This window comes from Eumetopias jubatus, unplaced genomic scaffold, assembly GCF_037043125.1.
Source record: "Eumetopias jubatus isolate StellerSeaLion01/CBP00866 unplaced genomic scaffold, mEumJub1_p1.0 scaffold_11, whole genome shotgun sequence".
Classification (NCBI taxonomy): Eukaryota; Metazoa; Chordata; class Mammalia; order Carnivora; family Otariidae; genus Eumetopias; species Eumetopias jubatus.
This window is the reverse complement of record NW_028274817.1, coordinates 124,847,077-124,852,340: the sequence shown is the minus strand read 5'-3', so window position 1 is coordinate 124,852,340 and position 5,264 is coordinate 124,847,077. Positions and strand designations below refer to the sequence as shown.

Genomic DNA, 5,264 nt, shown 5'->3' with positions numbered 1-5,264 from the left:
CCATGTGATGTTTGTAGGGAGACAGCCCCACAGGGAAGGGAATCTTGGTATTCCATGAGAAGCGAAGGAGGGGGAGAAGCAGGCTGTCACATGCTGCCCAGCACCCAGCTGGGACAAGAAGTCCCAACAGCCATGGGAGCTGACCTGGGCATGGTGGCCAGGAGACAGAGAGGAACCAAGAGTCCAATTCGGGACACCGTAGAGTCATCATGGGCAGTACAAACTCCCAGCTCTAAGTTGACCCGGTCTGGGGGTCTCGTGTACAGCATGGTGACTGGAGTTCATAATACTGCGTTATATCCGTGAAGGTCGCTAAGAGCGAAGATGTCAAATGTTCTCATTCAAAAAGGAAAAGGAAAGAAACTGATAGTCATGGGAGATGATGGGACAGTTAGCTAATCTTACTGTGGTAATCGTGTGCACAACATTTTGCAACATAAACTTTTAAAAAAAATTTGTTTTATTTAAATTCAGTTTAGTTAACAGAGTGTATTATTAGTTTCAGGAGTAGAATTCTGTGATCGATCAGTGGTATATTACACCCAGTGCTCCTCACATCACATGCCTTCCTTAATGCCCACCACCCAGTTACCCCTCCCCCACCCCCTCCCCCACCCCCTCCCCTCCAGCAACACCCTCAGTTGTTTCCTAGAGTTAAGACTCTCTTATGGTTTGTCTCCCTTTCTGATTTCGTCTTGTTTTATTTTTCCCTCCCTTCCCCTGTGTTCATCTGTTTTGTTTCGTAAATTCCTCATATCAGTGAGATCATATAATTGTCTTTCTCTGATTGACTGATTTCATTTAGCATAATACCCTCTAGCTCCAACCACGTCGTTGCAAATGGCAAGATTTCATTCCTTTTGATGGCTGCGTAATATTCCATTGTGTATATATACCACCTCTTCTTTATCCATTCATCTGTCGATGGACATCTAGGCTCTTTTTACAGTTGGCTATTGTGGACATTGCTGCTATGAACTTTGGGGTGCAGGTGTCCCTTTGAATCACTATGTTTTTATTCTTTGGGGTAAATACCCAGTGGTGCAATTGCTGTCATAGGGTAGCTGTATTTTTTACTTTTTGAAGTACCTCCTTACTGTTTTCCAGAGTGGCTGCCCCAGTTTGCATTCTCACCAACAGTGGCAACACATACTTATATGAAATCATCCCATTGCACGCTCGACACATATACAGTGTGATGTGTCAATTATATTCCAATAAGACTGAAGCAAAAAGAACATAGCTCCCTACTCTATAAAAATGGATCAACCTAACATAATAAAAAAAAAAAATGGATCAACCACACTGATTGTATAGCCAGGCAGGGAATTTTAGATAAAATGAAGCGCTAACCTCCCAAACATTTGCATTGGATTTCTTTTCTTTTTTATTGCAAGAGATTATGGTTAGGAGTGTCAGCACCCACAGTGGTGCTTAGTACTATAATTGTCATAGTAATGTGCTTTCATATGAAAATGTTAGATATGCGGGTACAGCTCAAGATACGGATTGATATTGTTTTAAGGGATCTGATGCATTGCAAAATACAGCAGAACCGAAAGGTAAAGAGATAATGATAAACATCTTCATAGCATGTGTGCATTTTGTTCTATTTTATTCACAGCGTATAGGTAATGATGGAGAGATACTCTAACTCACAATTGCTTATACGCTTTCTGTCCCTATGCATCTAAATGCTCACATATAGGGAGCAATCGATACGACTTAATTCTGTTTTCTGTAATGAAAGAAACTCTCTCGATGCCTATGTCACTGATGAGTATCATAGATGTGTTTCAGATTTAACTCTTTTTGGGGGGCAGGGGCGGCATTAATACTTTTACTCTGCAATCCAGCTAAATTGCCACAGTGTTCTTCTTTGGGATCCTACTGAGACTCAAAACTTAGTCTTATCACCAATCGGAGAGAAAAGGTGGTCAGACCGGCTGTCTGGCTGGCGTGGTCTTGATGGTTTTACCACGTTCTAATCATCCATGGCTCCAAAGGTTTTCCCAGGAAAGGCTGGTTTCTTTGCATGGGAGAGGGGAGACTGTCTTGATTTCACTTTGCCAATATCCTACTTTTTGTAACAGATTATGGTCTTTTATCGGTATCTGTAAGTAAGTAAGTTAATACATCTCCTGTTTAACACATCTAGATAGATTTTAATCATTCAGATTGATCTGAAATTGGGATGTGTTGTTCCAGTCCCCAGTGTTGCTTAGGTGCATTCCACACGAGGTCATTTAAACTTGTGCAGGACTAATGTCTCTGTCTATAAATGGGGAAATCAGGGCTGTGTGGGTGGCTCCATCAGTTACGTGTCTGACTCTTGATTTCAGCTCAGGTCATGACCTCAGGTTTGTGAGACTGAGCCCCAGGTCAAGCTCTGTACTCATCAGGGAGTCTGCTTGAGAGTCTCTCTCTCTTCCTCTGCCCCTATCCCCTCCCCCATTCTCTCTCGCTCAAATAAATAAATCTTTAAAAAAAAATTGGATGAATCGAATACCTGCTTTAATCTAACCCAGACTTACTTTCCTAGGTAGAATCCATTTTATACTGATTTTCGTTCCTCTGGCTGCTTTCAGTTTGTATTTATGTTTCAGTTAAAATATTTCTCTACCTGCCGAAATTGAAATGGTCTCTGGACATTTGTTTTTTTTTCAGTGGTGACAATGGAGAAGTTCCCATAGGCTACTATCTAGATGGGACCACTCTTTGTAAAACATCTGCCCACACTGTCGATGCTAACACTTTACGTTTCTGCAGGATGATGATGCCTCTTCTTTCGGGAAGGGGACAGCTTCTTGCTCACGGCGGCACTCGTGGGCGGGGTCCTCGGTCCTGTCTTGAATGAACATCCTGAAAATGACAACTGGACACCAACAGATGGCTTTGGAGATGTGGCGTTCCACATGGCGCTGATGGAAAATGTCTTTTGGAAACCATGTCGTGTGCAGAGTGATATAAACGATGAGATAAACAGTATTTCCCCTGGAGGCTCTGCCTTTCTCCGGCAGACAAAGCGCCCAGGCAGCAGTGAATGCAAACCGTCCTCAGCAAACTGCAAGGACTTCACAGGTTGCTCTGTCTAAAGTCTACCTCATCTCTTCTATAGACTCCTGTTGTCCATGAATCTCCTTCGCCCAAGAGGCCTACCTGGAGGCCAACGGAAGACTGAGGGAGGACATTCAGGGAGACCCACCACCCTCAGAAACTGCATGGAAAATGTTATCTATAATGAGTTTTTTAAAAAGGAGGTCGGCTAAGGCTGCCCCTGATTCCCAAGGAAATCCACAATCGAAAAGGGAAATAAAGAAGGAATCTCAACGTATTTAAGAATTTGTATGTGCAATGTTGATGCATTGCTCGCCAAGATCTTCCATAAAAGATGGATATTTTTGCTTCTAAGAGATGAGAGAAATTTTTAATTTTTTGAATGATTGATATCTAGGAAAATGTTTTCAAGGTGTGGCATAATACATAGTTAGGTACCGTTCTTATTGCAAAAGTTTCTTGACATAACATGTAATACCGGCTGCATTTGGAGCAAACATTTGTAGGCTAATTAGTGGGAAATGAATCATTAACAAATGTTGTGCTGTTTTTCTCTGCTTCTGCCCTGGGCAGAATACATAAATTTGCAGGCAGTGTAAATGGCCAAGGATTAAAGACATCAAGACCCTACAAGAGAGATTTGAAGCAGGGGAAAGATATTTTAGTATGTATACATATTTACAGATATATTCAGGGAAATCTTAATGCAACAAAGATGCTTCATGTGGGAGGCAGAATGATGCCCACCAATGATGTCCACACCATAAATCTCCGGACCTGTGAATATGACCTGTTGCATGACCCGGGCCATTTTGTAAGAGTTGCCAGAACTGTCAGACCTTCCGTAAACTTCTTCCATGAGATGGAAATAATAATACTTGAAACAATATGGTCTAGACGTGTGAATATTGATGATGCATTGCTGTATGGCCAACATAGTTCATACAACTGTTGACCATTTACTTATGGAGGGTACTTGATGTGCAATGCTCAACTTGTGGGATGCATAACTCCACTGAAGATCAACACAATCCCATGTCACTCTAGTGTTCTTTGGAAATTCAGTTATGCCAGTTGGATCATCCTGGGGCAAGGGCCGTGAGAATTTTCTCTGTATTGTTCCAATTTTAGTATATGTGCTGCCGAAGTGAGCTTGAGGTATGCCAATTGGAAAGTGATAAAGCACGTCCCCCCAAAATTGCCCTTGCCTCTGAACCAACTGTAACTTCAAGGGGGTCCTTAAAGACCAACCCCGGTTCTGGAAAACTTCCAGAAGGACCCATAGAACCCCATGAAAGCTGTTACATTCAGAGTGATGGTTTATTATAGAGAAAGGAGAGAGATTGAAATCAGCCAAAGGAAGTGGTGCCTGGGGCAGAGTCCAGGAGGGGTCCCAACTTAGGATTTCTATCGTTTTCTCTTGGGACTCATGGATGGTGTCACCTCCTTCCAGGTATGATGCGTGAGAACACATGCATGGCATCGCCAACTGGGGGAGCTCGCCTGAGCCTTGGTGTCTGAAGTCGTATCACATTATATGCCTCCCTGGTTGACCAGTTTCTGCTGATACCTGTGTCCTTTGGTTCCTGTGCAAGTTGGAACCAAGGTGGCAGAGCCCAAATCCCCCAACATGAGTCACATTGTAGACAGTGCCACGTGGTCCAAGGTAGAGGAGGCCAAAGAAGCCACTCTCATCAGGGGCCTGGGAGTCACCGTCCAGGAGCCAAAAGGCCAGACCTGTCTTTAGGTCAGGTCAGCTCTTCACCACAAACATATTCATAGACTCTATCAATTCTCTGATTCTTAAGTCCATTTGGAGATGTAGTTAGAATGATTGCTCTTGAAGAAACTATTGGAGGATCCAAACCCACAATGGGACCTAAGTCTTGCAATATACAAATCTTAGCTAAATGGCCAAAATCTTTTTGCGAGTACCGAGCTGCCTCTGTTTTTCTTTTGCAAGTCTTGATAATAAGTGGAGGGATGCTCCTTCAAGTCTAAGCACTTTGGATAACAATGGGAACGGTGCTATTTCTATGTGAACGGTATTAACGCGGTGCTCCAATGAAAATCATCACATGTGCTTGTTGGCTATGCCATCATTCCCCCAAAACTCATTTAAAATCCGCTCCAGAATCTGTCTTCACGGCCATTCCATGATATTGGTCAGAAAATAAAAATTGCAATCATAAAGTAAAATGGGGTGG

General features: G+C 42.8%; 1 pseudogene; it reads right to left on the bottom strand.

Annotated features, from left to right (window-relative positions):
- Positions 1-4,113: 4,113 nt before the first annotated feature.
- LOC114218127 (U6 spliceosomal RNA) lies at positions 4,114-4,212 on the bottom strand (annotated as a pseudogene).
- Positions 4,213-5,264: the final 1,052 nt, after the last annotated feature.